Here is a 17,595-nt window from a genome sequence, read left to right as displayed (position 1 = left end):
AGATAGAGAGCTCTTTCGTGATTCTATGGGTGGTGGTGCATGGCTGTTCTTAGTTGGTGGAGTGATTTGTCGCAGCAAAGGGAACGGATTTTGTAAAATCAGCGGGGAAAGAAGACCCTGTTGAGCTTGACTCTAGTCTGACCTTGTGAAAATAAATGAGAAGTGTAGAATAAGTGGGAGCAGCTTGCTGCACTAGTAAAATACCACTACTCTCATCATTCTTTTTACTTATTGGATGGAGCAGAGGCGAACCGCAAGGTTTGCTTTCTGGACTTAAACCATCGCTCGCGGGAGGCGATCCGAGTCCAAGACACTGTCAGGTTGGGAGTTTGGCTGGGGCGGCACATCTGTCAAATGATAACGCAGGTTCCTAAGGTGAGCTCAATGAAAACAGAAATCTCATGTAGAACAAAAGGGTAAAAGCTCACTTGTTTTGGATTTTCAGTATGAATACAAACCGTGAAAGCGTAGCCCATTGATCCTTTAGTCTTAAGCAGTTTTAAGCTAGAGGTGTCAGAAAAGTTACCACAGGGATAACTGGCTTGTGGCAGCCAAGCGTTCATAGCGACGTTGCTTTTTGATCCTTCGCTGTTGGCTCTTCCTATCATTGCAAAGCAGAATTCGCCAAGTGATGGGTTGTTCACAAACCAATAGGGAACATGAGCTGGGTTTAGACCATCTACTTGATGACCCTAGTAAGACGGCCTATGATGTGCCCATACCCCGAGGGAGTTCTTCCCTATGATGACTGTCGGAATACGGTTACAAGTTCGGTCAACCAGCCATACCCTGTTGTTTTGTTGCAAGGTCGGTATGGCGGGACCTGCAATTGATACACCCGGAAGGCACTGTTAGCGAACGCTATCATGTTGTTGGACTGGTCGCTGGTCACCTCCAAGTGGTGTTATCCGGGACCTTGAGATGCTTACCATCTCATGCCAAGTACCCAGCATATAGGAACTAGACTGACCTTTATGACATTTACGACTTTAGATCAGATACTGTATTGATAACTGGACCAAAGTTGGGTGATTACTAAATAAGGATATGAAGGAATTGACAAAGGAAGGACTTGCCCTGTAACGTTTATTGGACCTGTTTCTAGGTGGCCAAACGTTGTGGATCTCAGGACTTAAAATCCACACCATTTATTACATTGGATACGCAACGACATAATAAAACGATCTCTGATGAGTTAAACACCACTATAGAAGACCAAAACCCCGAAATCTTGTATTCACGGCCAAATACAACCGCTTTGCCATGAAAGGGCATACCTTGGCTGATTTTCCTTTTGTGGCGAGTAAGAAGTCACTTTTTAGGAAATGTAGCCAGAACATCCTGGGTTCCGCTCTGCGACATTTTGAACGCATTACACGCTGAGTGTGGTTTAGAAGATCCAACTCCTCCAATTGGATTTTGTTGACATACGACTTAGATGGCTATTGCATTGTGCCATGAAGCTTGTCTGGGGTACTAAAGGTTGCCCAAGACCCCGGTACATTGAGGCGGAGAGAATGCGCACTCCTGGTGCGTGGCCTCAAAAGGTCAGGGCACGTACACGGAACTAAGAAGGCCTTTCTGAATCAGAAACCAATCGCCCGTTTGGTGATGATCGACCGAATATAGCTAAGGCGATGGCAGCTGATGCGAATTCTGAGATCTCTCCGAGAACTTTCCTCCATTTCCTAGGGGAGAAGAGTATCTAGCTGAACTCTGGCGGTCAGCAGCTCCAATCCCCTGGAAGAAACGTCTGACTAAGGACATCTTGAATGCGCTACGTCCTTTGGATGGGCGAAAGGCTCCCGGTTATGACGAACTAACGTATTTTGCGTACAAGGCCACGGACCAGACTGCGCTGCTCAAATATTGGACAAATCTCTTTAATTGGCTGCTCCAGCACAGGGTGTTCCTGGCTAGCTGGAACCTCGGTTTACAGGTCTGCCTCCCAAAGCCCAATAAGTCTGATTATAGCCTACCTAAGAGTTGGCGACCGATAACCCTATTTCCTACAGTCTTTAAGATTGCATGTAGGGTAATTTCCATGAAGGCAAGTAGACAGTTGGTGATTGCAGATCAGATGAGCCCCGTCCAAAACGGAGGGATATCAGGGGTTAGTAGCACTACTGATGCCACGTTTTTCCTTCGATCTTGCATCGATGACCATCGACGACATCAAACTAGTATGTACGTTCTGATCATGGATGTTGCCAATGCCTTTGGCAGCCTGGAACTTGGCCTGATTGAGAAAATCATTTTAAAGACAAGTATCTATCCAGGAATACGGGGATGGTGGATTGAATCCACACGGGGTTGTTCCATCCACATTAAAAAAGTGGACGTAACCTCTCCCACGTATATATGTCACTAGAGGTGTTGCCTAGGGCAATACTAATTCTGCCCTTACATTCAATACCATTAAGAATACTGTAAATCTCTGGGTGAACGACGACTGTGTAGGGTATCGATTGTACGACACCTCTGTTCCAGCTCTTAGCTATGTGGATGATGAGGCCCTCCTTTCGAATGAGTTCTTCGACATACAAGCCATGATTCAAATCCGTGAACAGTGGTCCGAATATGCTTCCCTAAAGTACGATGTCACTAAACGTGCGTTTCTCTGTGAGGAATACTGGGCCAACCGAATTTTATCACCACGACACAATGTTCAATTGTGTGGGCAGGAAATCCCTCAGCTTGCCCAGGGCGAGAAATATCGTCATCTGGGACTCGACCAAAGTTTTGGACGGGTAGCTGGTTCAGGAAACCGCCGATGTGGGGAATTGGTGACCTTTTTTCTTGACATCTACAAGCACATTAAAGACCTCGCTGCTCAGGTGAATAACCTCACAGTGTTGCACCACCGTAATCGTATTGAGCTGCTAGACCAAAATGTCAAATCTATTGCGATGTTCGCCATACCGGCAGTAGAGGTTCCATTGCGTGCATTAGAGACCATTGATACCATCGTGTATCAAGCGGTCCGCACTGCTATTGGAATTGGACCCAAACAGGGCCCTGTCAGTATGCTGCAAGCTCCTACGAGGTTGTGTGGTTTGTGCATTAAAAGCAAGGTTGAAATTTATAGGGAGGCTCTTATCTGTAATACGTATCGGTGGTTGTCCAACTCTGATGAACGCCTTTAGACCATACTACTTGGAAGAGTGGAAGATGCACGTCTTAACTGTGGAATTGAGCGTGATGTAGCTGGTACGGTTTTCTTTGATTACCTTATTAGGGAGATTCGTCTCTGAGCGCGACCTAACCAAGAGGTTCAGGATGTGGGACCAGGACGGGTCTATTACAATGACCTTAACCCCCGCCTCCAGTTTGAGACAGGGCGTACTTTCGTACCCCTGATTTATCGCGCTTGTCTCTTGTATAAAGTTAGGATTGACTCTGATGGAGATATGTGGATTTTCTCGAAGGGCCAATTGGATTGAGGTGTTGACCATTAAAATGCCGAAGAGGCACTTACGCACGATCTATCTCAGCTACGTGAGCTGCACTATTGGTCCATGTGGTATGGTGAGTTTCCCACATCTAGTAAGTCTTATCATTGGCTCCGACGGGATCTTACCCGAGATCCACAGTATCAAGTTGCATGTCAAATGCTCTTCAACGCGTTGCCTTGCTACTCATTGAAGGAAGGTGTGGAACCAGCGATCCACCGCACTGGATCCCACGTGTAACCTGTGTAACTCTGGACTTCGTGAGAGTGTGAAGCACATTTTGTGTACCTGGAGCCATGCGCCCTTGGCCAATTTACAGAATGCGCGCCACAAGACTGTGAGTGAGCTATGTATTCGGTTGGAGATCACTAAGGCTAAAGGTCGGTTATCGGATTTACAAGTCTCTACTCATCTGCAGAATATGGTGGACCCTAGTGTCCCCATAGACCCTGCAACTGAGTGCGAGGATATTTGTTTCACATTTACTCTAGATGGAGTGAAGGAGTATCATGTATGGGAGATCACGGTTCCTATGGACAATGCTATCCATGTGGCAGTCGGGCAGAGACGGTTTAAGTACGCCCAAGTATTGTCCACCTTATCTGATGCTGCAGGGACTACTATCCAGTATGAAATCTTTGCATTCGGAGTAATGAGAGCAATTCCAGCCAACTTTGAGAAAACCCTTCGGTCGCTCAGTCCTTCCTCTCAGACAGACTGGCCTGTGGACGAAATCTATAAAGCCTTACTGTACTACAATCACGCGTTGTGGTGCAAGCGCGTCCAAGAGGTCCGCGCTCGGGTGGCAAACCCGGCCAATGGTTAACGCACAGTGTTGGGTGTAGTCTCAGCCTTTCACTAACGACGTTGGACCGACGAATATCCTGTTTGTGATGATCCCAGGTCGGTTAATGTAGATTTGGGGAATCTTGATTTCGCTTACACAGGTGTACCACCTTCAACCGTCCCTACCCGGGATTGTAGGTAATAGCACATGAGGGGAGAGGAAAGGCTTGCCTTTACTGGTCGGCAAGACTGAAGAGCCATTTAAATGGCTAAACGACTTCTCTGTTGGTCCTATCAATGATTTGGTTGTAGCGGCGAATAAAATTTGCAGGCCTCTCTGGTGAGTCCATGTGATTAACCCAACCTAGGTCCTCATACCAGTGTTGAATCATCGCAGGGTCTCCCAATATAGGAGTTGTTACTCTAAAAAATAATGTAAGCTTAACCCTAAACTTTAGGGTTAGAGGTCAGGGTTAGGGTTGGTGTCATTCATGGGTTGGGGTGATACATGGAATACTAATCGTTGTTCTCGAGAGAATAGCACCACAAGGAAAGCAAGAGATTTGCGAAAACACATATATAGTTTTTCACGGTCTCAAGAAAACAACGTATGACGTGTTTTGCGTAGTGCACGTGGCTATCTACCCCAGGAAGCCCCCCTTCTCCCAAGGCTAATCGATTAATTGAAATTAATTAATTAGAGAAACATTAAAGGTTACACCTTATGGCGTTAGTGCATTATAGCGTTAGTGCCTTAGCGAACAGCATCCCTCTAAGCCATCCCAATAGTACACTCTGCTCTGAAAAGTACTCCTTTCACAGTGCATTGTTTTTCTAAATCTTTGGAATGAAAGCTAATGAGCACTAGTACTGGAGAACATCAAGGATTACCTGAAGAGATGTTAACCAACTAGTGAGACAATCTCAGATAGTGCAGAGTACAATGTATAGCTCTGGCACGATAGTCACACACATGTCGTGTTAACCCCCGGTTTGTATTTACTTAAAATTACTGTTTGTCAAGACAGCTTTCAAATTTTACGTTGGTGTTTTACGTTGATTTTTGTCCATTTCAAAATTTAAAAATACGTTGAAGTAGCAAATGTGGCAATTTTACTTTTCGCGCCAACGTTTGTCACTTGATACTTTTGTTTTCCTCGCAAAGGTATGTAAGGTAAAACCCTTGTTTTCCCGAAAACTTAAGAGATAAATGGAAGAAAGTAAATATCTCATGAGAAAATGGAAGAAAAACGATTTTGTCTTATTCAAAACGCAAATTTTCTTTTCACCGATAAAAGAGAAGTAATTTCATTGTCAAATAGTCACGGAATACCACGTTCTTATACAGTTGCCACCTCAGTGATTTCGATTAATAAAAATAATACAACAGAGAAGCGTTAGCGTTTCGACAAGAAGTATGCGCTACTCAGTTTACCGAGATTATATATCCTACGTCGGTGAACGATTGCCCTCATAGACTGATTAAATTAATAAACGCTTTCATTACCTGCCAGGGAGTCTGCAGCATTATTTGAACACTTTACTGGTTTCTTTGGTCACAAATTTGCAATTTGACAAGTTTTGATGCCACGAAATCGGGAAAGTTAGGCTAGATATGAAATTTTTGGTCTCTTTCATAGAGACAATTGAAAGAGAAATAAATAAGCCGCTAGGGAGAAGCAAAAAGTTACCATTCTTAATTTAAACTCTGGCAAAGTTTGATTATAGCAGGTGATAATTGTTGAACTGAGCCAGGGGCAATTCTAAAAGATACTCAGTCACAGTAGCGTTTTTTGCATTAAAACGGGAGACGTGGCGTTACCCGAGAAATAACTGCTGTCCTTGGTCATATCCACGACATATAAAAAACCACGTGGCTCTGGGAATGAAAACGGAGTATATCACGCTAACTATGCTAGAACGCATGCGTCTTACATGTTGGGTTCTACTACAAGGAAAAGCACTCAACATTTTCGCTTCGTGTGATCTCAAATGAAATGCATCTTTCACCTAATATATAGTCGGCACGAACGCTAACTAATCTCGCATGCGTTTAGGGAAAATTGGTTTTGTTCTAAAGAGAATAGTACCACAAGGAGAACAAGAGGTTTCCTATTAACAAATTGACGTTACTTTTTCATGCGTTTGTCCAGTTATTGATGATGAATTTCGCCATAACATTGTCAAAGTAGCTGTAGATCCGCAGACTACTTTGACAATGTTATGACGAAATTAATTGTCAGTAACAGGTCAGACGTATGAAAAACTGACGTCAATTTGTTTTTCTCGATAACAGATTGTCAAATTGTCCGCTCTCGCTCGTTAATGCATCGCAGAAATTATAAATGCATGCGTCTGTCCGCATATTGACGATGAAAATTAGCTAATGAGCGCGCGAGAATTTGTGCAGTTATCGTAAAAAACCAAATATATAGCTTTGTGATATTATGATGTAAGGTAGATGAAATACGTTTTTACGTAGTGCACACAGGCACCTACCCTCCCCAACCACTTTCTTGCCTGATGACTAATTAAGTAACGGTCTTATTGCCTTACTGCCATAGCGGACATCAGTCCCCAAGCCATCCCAATAGCGCACTCTGCTCTAAAAACAAGTATTTGTGAAATCCTTACCTTTTTAGTGCAGAGTGCCTTATTGGGATGGTTTAGGGGACTGCTGTTCGTTAAGGCACTAATTTCCTAACGCCATAAGGTGTAAACTCTAATTTTGTTCAATTAATGAATTTCAATTATTCAACAAGAAGATCTGTTAGATCTTATAACCGCGCTTTTAAAATTTAACTGTTTTCTTAGTACTACAGTCGCAACGCAGTGCATATTCCAAAGCAATCTTTGATGATTCATTGATTACTGTAGACATCACAGCACTTAATCAACACAAACTCTATTATCGCACCATCAGTCGTAGCCGTTGTGACATCTCCGATGACGTAATAGTCTTAATCTGGAACTTTCTTCGGGATATGTATGGGAATGAAGATACGAACACTATTACAAACCGCTTTCTTTCTTTAAAGTCACGATTAAATTTAATTGTTTTTTTCCCTTGAGTTAAGGGTTAGCAAAGAAGTCACACGAGTCACATAATTCAAGAATTGCGTTATCTACGGCTATCTTTAGTACGGTGGTTATTTCCCTATCAATGACGTAATCTTTGCACGTTCTGACACGTTCTTTGCTTGGCCTGCAAATATTCAATTTTCCTTCCGATCTATGAACTCGCGGCGATGTAACAGTCAAAGGATTTACTTCATTTGCCTAAAACCACAAGAAATACTCGCAAAATTACAAACAAGAAGATCTTAAAGATCTTACAACCGCGCTTTTAACAGTCCGGAATATCCCGATAAATTAGGACATCTGCGATGTCACGAAACTCACGTTTCAACCAATGAGAATGCGTGTTTTGATTAGAGTGTTGTGTTTCACAACAAACCAAGAGATTCAAGATGGCGGACAAAAAGAGTCGCGAATACTTTCCAATGCCATGAATGCGGATTGCGAATTGAGTTAAATACTGTCCAAATTATAAAATAAAAGGAAAGTTTGTGTTCGCGTTCCATGTCACAGACAATTCTGCCCAGGTAACGATTATGCTCGGACCGAAGGAAGCACCACAGAACGCAATGCGGGCCACGTTTGACGAGCTGCTGTTATCATTCTTTGGAAAGAGACCGTACAATCGGTAAGCATCTTTACTCTGCATTTTTTCTAAGCACAGAAATGATCGATATGAAAATTGAGGCTTTCCTCTTATCTAGGGATTATCGGGCCGAAATCGACAGCACGCGCGTGTTCTTATATGCCAGCAAAGATAAATTGTAGATGTCCAAAATGTTACATGTTTTGGCTAAATCGAGGAAATAAAATCATCATTAAAACAGAATTTTCAATAACGCATACGAGTTAGAAATTCTTGTTCTTTTATACAAAATAAACTAAGCTAGAAAAAATGTATCCAAAATTTTAGTGTTGTCAGATGCAGGGATAGTCAAAAATTCTGTTAATATATTCTTTGTAAATCTGAAATTTCTCCATTTTGGTATTTATTTCAACTACTTCTTGTATCTATTTGTTACTGTGCTAAAAGATATCATGTCTGATTTCCACATTTAAATTATGAAAACTTACATATAATTGCTGACTTTCACAAGTTATTTACCCAAAAATATCAAAATATAATTCCTGGACAGGTTGACAAGGGAGCATTCACAATCCATCCACATGTCCCAAGGTTTTATTATATATTTATTTAAAGTATACAAAACAAATTCAGTCTTGAAAGTGAAATCCATTTTATTTTATTCACTCTTTAGGTACTCTCGACCTTGAATTTGCCTCTTAGCAGAATGCAGGACCTGAAACAAATCACAAGCACTTAGAAGATTATTACATTGCTTACAGATGTCAATATTATTACAAATGTATTTTTCGTTTTAACATATGAAGTTATTTTGAATGTAGTTACCACATTAGTCTCACTAAATAAGAGATTGCCCTCAAGTCGTCTGATAACTCTTATGTTTTTTATTTTTTATTACATATTCTTAACCAAACTGATATGTTTCCTGTTCACAACCAATTAATGTTTAGCATTAGTTTCACAATTAGTAATGTTCAACACTCGACACTACATTCTAAACTCTCGTACCTTTTCAGTCTTTGCATTCATAAAAGTTATTTTGCAAAAACATTACTTTCTGGTACATTCAAGCTTCATGGGGAGGTGAAAAGAATCATCATCTACTAGGAACAGCTGCAGTGTGTATAGTTTTTAAAAAATGCCCCCAAAAAAAGAGTACAATGCCCCCTACAAACCTTAATTTAGATGTTTGCATGGCCCTCAACCTCTGGTAAATGAGCACAAACAATCTCTCTACTCTTTGTGCCATTCCTTGGGATACTGATAGCATCCATTTACAGGGAATCACTGCACTACCCCTGGCCTGTCTGTTTCGCTGCCACTTCTGTGCTGTAGGTGATTTTCAACAGGCTGCTGACTCTCCAGTGATAAAACTGGGGTGCACATTCGGTGAATCCACCAAAACAGAGACCTCCCAAATTTGTTTAATTTCGTCCGCGTACTTAGCGACGTCTTATTTCCTCTCTTTTCCCTTTGTTTTTTTCCCCTAAAATTCGGCAAAGTGCCTCGAGCAGTCGAGTATGCTCTTCCATGTACTTAAGAGAGAGAAATTGAAAACAACTGTCATAAAAATGAAGGAACGATGCATTACTTAAGCCTTATAATAACAGCAGTTTAGGTACACTTGTAACGCCTCAAATTCAAAGAGAGTTTACAAAACATCGACGTTGTTTACAACCATGTAATTTGGCATGATGAAACTTTAACAACAGTAGAACCAGTAAAGAATATACACAGCTCAATGAAAAATACGTGAATACTAGAAAATAACGCGTACACTTTACTAACCTTAATATTTGGCCACAAAATCGCGTCTACATCGTCGCTTGACACCAAAGAAACTCAATGATTAGAAGACAGTCAACGTTCTCCCACAACCAAAATGCCCGCTTGTTCTCCTTCTCAACGTTTGGTCGCAAAAAGTCCTGGATAATGCTGGTCAGACTCTATGCGAGACTGGAAACAACATATTTTCTTCGTCTGCATAAAAGGTCCGCCATTTTCCCTGCTAACAATAGCCTCATGACGTCATGACTGTCCTAATTATTTATCGCGATATTCCGGACTGTTTAAAAGTTAACTGTTTTGGTAGCATGAGTGACCCGAAGAAAAAAAAGACGAAAAAAAAAAAAAACATCGGTTTTGAACCTATTTCCAGCAAATTTGGCACACCGGAAGCTGAGAAAATTACTCTATTTCCGGCCATCATTTTTCAGCTCTTTTCGTCATATCCCCCCCTCGGGAGGGTTTTGTAAAGTTAGCGAATTAGTATGCAAGCCACCGTAATGGTGATTGCTGTCGGCGAAATGTTTATTTGCTAAAAAATTGCGGCCAAATCTTTCGGAGATGGAAGTCAGAACATTGGCAAGGATACAGAAAGTAATTTGGGACCAGTTGCTGGCTTGTAAGGCTGAAATTACCCAGAAGTAAGGTTTTTTTTAACTTGAATGTAGCGAAGGCAACGCGGTGAATAAATTATCGGCTCTTCTCAATGTCTCGTTCTATTTTTTGTTTCGTTCTCTTTTGGAGCCCGCCGAGGTCATTTTCTCGTCTAAATAACCTAAGAAAAGTTCGAAAAAGATGTTCCTCTTCAATTTTCAGCTCTCAGGCAATAACACTAGATGTTTTTGACCGAAACGTAGGTTCACTGGTTATGTTATTGTGTTTCGGTGGCTATGGGCGACCGTCGCTTCCTTTGTCGACTCAAGCAATGAAGCGGGGTTACAAAAAAAATCTAACAATATTTAGTTCTGGTTTTGTTCGATTTCGTTGAAATTTTAATATGATGAAGCTGGATTGTTAAGGAATAGATTTTACAACTGCCGATATGATGTAGCTATTAACGCTAAAGTGATTTATCGCTTCGAAGTCAGGGTTTTGAAGAGAGTTTTTTGCAAAGCGTGAGTTCGGCGTGACTTTGTAATCTGAGATTTTTGTTGACCCTTAAGAAACAAGGTTTGGCGAATAAACATTACAGATTGCGTAATTCAAAGTTGGCCGAGTCGAGGTCTGCGTCTGGTCTCCGACAAAAAAAAACAAGAAGATCTGTTAGATCTTATAACCGCGCTTTTAAAATTTAACTGTTTTCTTAGTACTACAGTCGCAACGCAGTGCATATTCCAAAGCAATCTTTGATGATTCATTGATTACTGTAGACATCACAGCACTTGATCAACACAAACTCTATTATCGCACCATCAGTCGTAGCCGTTGTGACATCTCCGATGACGTAATAGTCTTAATCTGGAACTTTCTTCGGGATATGTATGGAAATGAAGATACGAACACTACTACAAACCGCTTTCTTTCTTTAAAGTCACGATTAAATTTAATTGTTTTTTCCCTTGAGTTAAGGGTTAGCAAAGAAGTCACACGAGCCACATAATTCAAGAATTGCGTTATCTACGGCTATCTTTAGTACGGTGGTTATTTCCCTACCAATGACGTAATCTTTGCACGTTCTGACACGTTCTTTACTTGGCTTGCAAATATTTAATTTTCCTTCCGATCTATGAACTGGCTGTGATGAAACAGTCAAAGGATTTACTTCATTTGCGTAAAACCACAAGAAATACTCACAAAATTACAAATAAATTAATGACCGTCGCTTCTGCCGAAATAAACTTGCAAAGTAAACACGATCGTATTTGTCACGTAGCGAAAGTGAAAGCTGCAACGTCAACGCATTCCATGGCTGACGTAATACCTTTTTTCAGCGTATTTATTTTTCCCTTTAAATCCAACGCTTTGATAAAACGAAAAGAAAATATATTTTACCCCCAAAAAAGAAAACAATATCGGTAAAATTGTCCGTGTATTTATGTTTTAACAGCTTCTGGCGGAAAAAAATCACACGTTGCGTGACTCAAAGTTTGGCCGAGCGGAGGTCTGCGTCTGGTCACCGACAACAAAAAACAAGAAGATCTGTTAGATCTTAAAACCGCGCTTTTAAAATTTAACTGTTTTCTTAGCACTACAGTCGCAACGCAGTGCACATTCGAAAGTAATCCTTGATGATTCATTGATTACTGTAGACATCACATCACTTGATCAACACAGACTGTACTATTGCACCATCAGTCGTAGCCGTTGCGAAATCTCCGATGACGTAATAGTGTTAATCTGGAACTTTCTTTGGGATATGTATGGGCATGAAGATACGAACACTATTAACAACAGCTTTCTTTCTTAAAAGTCAAGTTTAAATTTAATTTTACCTTGAGTAAAGGGCTAGCAAAGAAGTCACACGAATCACATAATTCAAGAATTGCGCTATCGACGGCTATCTTTAGTACGGTGGTTATTTTCCTACCAATGACGTAATCATTGCATGTCCTGACATGTTCTTTGCTTGGCTTGCAAATATTTCATTTTCCTTCCGATCTATGAACTCGCTGCGATGAAAGAGCCAAAGAATTTACTTCATTTGCCTAAAACCACAAGAAATACTCGCAAACTTGCAAATAAATTAATGACCGTCGCTTCTGGCGAAATAAACTTCCAAAGTAAACACGATCTTATTAGTCACGTAGCGAAAGTGAAAGCTGCAACGTCAGCGCATTCCATGGCTGACGTAATACCTTTTTTTAGCGTATTTGTTATTCCCTTTGAATCCAACGCTTCGATAAAACCAAAAGAAAATATATTTTACCCACAACAAAGGAAACAATATCCGTAAAATTATCCGTGTATTAATGTTTTAACAGCTTCTGGCGGAAAAAACATCACACGTTGCGTGACTCGGAATTTGGCCGAGCGGAGGTCTGCGTCTGGTCACCGACAAAAAAAAAATAATAATAAACCACGGATAAACCTAGAACCGCGCTCGGCCCATGGCCGCGCGGTTAATAAATTAATGACCGTCGCTTCTGCCGAAATAAACTTGTAAAGTAAACACGATCTTATTTGTCACGTAGCAAAAGTGAAAGCTGCAACGTCAGCGCATTCCATGGCTGACGTAATACCTTTTTTCAGCGTATTTATTTTTCCCTTTAAATCCAACGCTTTGATAAAACGAAAAGAAAATATATTTTACCCCCAAAAAAGAAAACAATATCGGTAAAATTGTCCGTGTATTTATGTTTTAACAGCTTCTGGCGGAAAAAAATCACACGTTGCGTGACTCAAAGTTTGGCCGAGCGGAGGTCTGCGTCTGGTCACCGACAAAAAAAAAATAATAATAAACCACGGATAAACCTAGAACCGCGCTCGGCCCATGGCCGCGCGGTTAATAAATTAATGACCGTCGCTTCTGCCGAAATAAACTTGTAAAGTAAACACGATCTTATTTGTCACGTAGCAAAAGTGAAAGCTGCAACGTCAGCGCATTCCATGGCTGACGTAATACCTTTTTTCAGCGTATTTATTTTTCCCTTTAAATCCAACGCTTTGATAAAACGAAAAGAAAATATATTTTACCCCCAAAAAAGAAAACAATATCGGTAAAATTGTCCGTGTATTTATGTTTTAACAGCTTCTGGCGGAAAAAAATCACACGTTGCGTGACTCAAAGTTTGGCCGAGCGGAGGTCTGCGTCTGGTCACCGACAAAAAAAACAAGAAGATCTGTTAGATCTTAAAACCGCGCTTTTAAAATTTAACTGTTTTCTTAGCACTACAGTCGCAACGCAGTGTACATTCCAAAGCAATTCTTGATGATTCATTGATTACTGTAGACACCACATTACTTGATCAACACAAACTGTATTATTGCACCATCAGTCGTAACCGGTGTGAAATCTCCGATGACGTAATAGTCTTAATCTGGAACTTTCTTCGGGATACGTATGGGCATGAAGATACGAACACTATCAACAACAGCTTTCTTTCTTAAAAATCACGATTAAATTAAATTGTTTTTTCCCTTGAGTAAAGGGCTAGCAAAGAAGTCACACAAGTCACATAATTCAAGAATGGCGTTTTCCACGGCTATCTTTAGTACGGTGGTTATTTCCCTACCAATGACGTAATCCTTGCACGTTCTGACAAGTTCGCTGCTTGGCTTGCAAATGTTTAATTTTCCTTCCGATCTATGAACTCGCTGCGATGAAACAGCCAAATAATTGACTTCATTTGCCTAAAACCACAAGAAATACTCGCAAAATTACAAATAAATTAATGAACGTCGCTTCTGCCGAAATAAACTTGCAAAGTAAACACGATCTTATTTGTCACGTAGCGAAAGTGAAAGCTGCAACGTCAACGCATTCCATGGCTGATGTAATACCTTTTTTTAGCGTGTTTATTATTCCCTTTAAATCCAACGCTTTGATAAAACGAAAAGAAAAAAGATTTTTTCCACAAAAAAGAAAACAATATCCGTAAAATTGTCCGTGTATTTATGTTTTAACAGCTTCTGCCGCAAAAACATCACACGTTGCGTGACTCAAAATTTGGCCGAGCGGAGGTCTGCGTCTGGTCACCGACAAAAAAAATAAAATAATAAACCCCGGGTAAACCTAGAACCGCGCTCGGCCCATGGCCGCGCAGTTAATAATAAACCACAGGTAAACCTAGAACCGCGCTCGGCCCATGGCCGCGCGGTTAATTAGCCTTGAGGGAGGGGGGCTGCGTGGGGTAGCTATAGGTACTCGTGTGCATTACGTAAAACGTATCATTCTTACGTTGCTGTCTTTAATAACATGACAAAAATATATATATGGTTTTGCAAATCCCATGGTATCCTTGTGGTGCTATTCTCTTAAGAACAAAAGCAATTTCCTCCAAACACATGCGAAGATTAGTTGGATGAATGAATGAATCCTTTATTGAGCCCCCCAATGGGGCTTTTCAGGAACAATAATTATAAAGTAATAATTTACATAATTATTTAAATTATTTACAACATTAGCGTCAAAGTCGACTATATGTTAGGTGAACGATACATTTCATACGGGACTACCGAGGAACGTTGAGTGCTTTTCCTTGTGGTAGAACATAACACGTAAGACGCATGCGTTCAAGCATTGCTAGTGTGATAAACTCCGTTCTTGACTTCAGATGCACGCTTTTTTAACTTTTTGTAATGAGTGACACCGCACTCTCGTTTTGGCCGGGAAAAGCAATTATATTTCAGGTCAGGTCAGTTCTCCTTTTTTTATTGCAAAGAACGCTACTGTGGCTGCGTATCTTCTGGAATCTTCGCTAGCTTGATTTAATCTCGTTCCCAGAGTCTTCGTTCCCCTTGACCAGCGGTCGAAAAACGAGAGCTCTGAGAATAATCAGACTGCGCAGTGAAACCGGATGGGCAGAATTCGGTTATTTCAAAATGGTTGCTCCCAGAGCTCTCGTTTTCCGGCCGCTGGTCAAGGGGAACGAAGACTCTGGGAACGAGATTGAGCTCGATTCAAAAACTGTCGTCTGCTGTTTTATAACTAGTGTGTTTGCCTGGGTTCAAATAAATACCTCTTACTAACCAAGTTCGAGGTCCGTACTGTAAGTTACGGACCGAGTTTTTTTCCCTTCGATTTATGGCCCAAGCGCGAAGCGCGTGGGTCATAAATCGAAGGAGAAAAAAACGAGGGTCCGTAACTTACAGTACGGACCGAGAAGACGAGCTTAGTAAGATATTCATTATATCTCTACTGTGTGCCTGACGGGTTCGGGAACGATTTCTGTTCACGCGGACTCGGAATGGCTTCAAATTTCTGACGAGTCAGTTTGAAACTGTTTTTAAGCCGTTAGCAAGCTTTATTACATAATTCAGAGTATAAGAAAGTTTTAAACTTTTACTTGCTATAAAAGTTAAGAACACTTATCGACAAATCACGAAACAGTTCGGCAACAAGACCAACTTTAAATTCAAGCGGACCGTACAGAAGGGTACGGCCCGCTAAACTGACCAATCACAGCGCGCGTACTAACTGAGAGATATAATAAAGTATGGAAACACATTGCACTGATCTCCTTAGCAGCTTGTTTGTTTCCTCTTCTATGAAAGATAGCCAAAAGTTCATATTTAGCCGAAACTATCCCGTGTTAGTTACATGTAAAACTAGTAAATTTGTGACAAAAGAAACTTTGCAGACTCCGTGGCACTTACTGAAAACCGCCAATTAATTTCAGCAGTCGGTGAGATGACTCGCTCACCGAATTTCGGTCAACTAAAGATCTCTTCTTTCAATACTTCTTGTTGAAACGCTCCTCAGTTGTATTACTCGATAGCATTGTGTATTACTTTGATGTGGTTTTATTGCTAACACCAAAGCTGGCAACAGAATAAGAACGCACTACTCCGTGAGTCGACTAGTTCTAGTTTATCGGTGAAATGAAAGTTTCCGTTTTGAATAAAACAAAATCGTTCCTTTTCGACTTTTCAACAGACAGTTAACTTTTATATTCCATTTATCTCCAGCAGTGAGTAAAAACAAACACACATCTTTCTTATATTTTCGTGGAAACAAAGGTATCTTGTTGCATACATTGCCGCGGAAAACAAAAGTATCAAATTACAACCGTTGGCGTGAAAAGTAAATTGTCACATTTGCTACAAAATGAACGGAACTCAACATAAAATATTACAATAAATTTAAAACCGTCTTGACAAACGCTAATTGTAAGTTATCTTTGGGCCTTGAAAGAAGACACAAACATGAAACATACACACTGCTAAGATTATGTCTTATCAAGTTTTTGTCCGCACATATTCTGCAAAGGGGAAAAGGCCTTGTTGACTACCAAGGGAAAGAACAGCAGGAATGAGGACCCGTGTGACTACTGCATCAGAGCCGGAAATTACACTCTGCACTATCTGAGATTGTCTCACTGGTCATATACCCGAGGCCTGAGACAGGTACTTTTTTCGCGTGGTTTGATTTTTGGAATCGGTCAACATTTTCAGTGAAATATAGAATACTGAGGGTTGATTTTAGACTTTTGGTGGAGAATCTGTGAAAATTTTAGATTGCGTGGCATTGAAGTTGGCTAGGGTAACTTTATGGTGAGATGACTGGTAAACTGTTCCCACAAAGGGAATATGAAAAAGGACGCGGTAACGGGAAAGTGCGAGCAGTTGCATCTTCCGGTTTTGCCAGTAAATAGATTCCTTCATAGTTATAAAGATTTCACCTTCGAAAGAGCGTAAAAAGAGGGCAAGGGCGGGACTGTTCAAATGGCTTTTGAAATCATGATGATGAATGGGTACGCTACCAAAGACTTGCAGTTACCCGTTGTAATAAAATTGCCCTCGTATGAAGACATGATTGATCATCGCAGTTATATACACAACTTAAACAGTTGTGAAATTGAAGCCTGAAAAAAATTCAGGCCTAAACGGGATTCGAACCCATGACCTCTGCGATACCGGTGCAGTGCTCTACGAATTGAGCTATCAAGCCAACTGGGAGCTGATCATGTTAATTTCACAACTGCTTAAGTTGTGTATATAACTGCGATGATCAATCATGTCATATCTTTCTCCGCAGTTCAAACATATGATATTTCATACATTCACTTGCATTCTTCAGCATCTACGGGTATATAACGAACTCACAACATGATCACCTGCCAGTCGGCTTGATAGCTCGGTTGGTAGAGCACTGCACCGGTATCGCAGAGGTCATGGGTTCGAATCCCGTTCTGGGGCCTGCTTCTCGAAAGCCCCGGAAACCTTTCGGGCCCGCAAAGCCATTTATAGTTAATTGTTATTTAAAGATAAAGAGGTGTAGACGCCTGAAACTTCTTGTATAAAGGGAAC

The 17,595-nt window shown here is 40.9% G+C and overlaps 2 long non-coding RNA genes and 1 pseudogene across 2 annotated transcripts; 2 read left to right on the top strand and 1 right to left on the bottom strand.

Annotated features, from left to right (window-relative positions):
* Window positions 1–96: 96 nt before the first annotated feature.
* LOC149117961 (large subunit ribosomal RNA) lies at window positions 97–747 on the top strand (annotated as a pseudogene; the record flags this gene model as incomplete).
* A 6,849-nt stretch (window positions 748–7,596) lies between these two features.
* On the top strand, window positions 7,597–8,762 carry LOC149117960 (uncharacterized). Its single transcript, XR_016206703.1, has 2 exons — window positions 7,597–7,944; window positions 8,576–8,762. It is a non-coding gene; the product is annotated as an uncharacterized LOC149117960 (long non-coding RNA).
* Window positions 8,481–10,252, bottom strand: LOC149117959 (uncharacterized). Its single transcript, XR_016206704.1, has 2 exons — window positions 9,691–10,252; window positions 8,481–9,437 (listed from the first exon to the last, which is right to left on the bottom strand). It is a non-coding gene; the product is annotated as an uncharacterized LOC149117959 (long non-coding RNA).
* Between the last annotated feature and the right edge of the window lie 7,343 nt (window positions 10,253–17,595).

This window comes from Orbicella faveolata, unplaced genomic scaffold (assembly GCF_042242905.1).
Source record: "Orbicella faveolata isolate gen_17 unplaced genomic scaffold, um_ofav_v1 contig_1, whole genome shotgun sequence".
In the NCBI taxonomy this organism is placed as follows: domain Eukaryota; kingdom Metazoa; phylum Cnidaria; class Anthozoa; order Scleractinia; family Merulinidae; genus Orbicella; species Orbicella faveolata.
The sequence above is the reverse complement of the archived record's forward strand: the minus strand, read 5'-3'. Positions and strand labels throughout refer to the sequence as shown.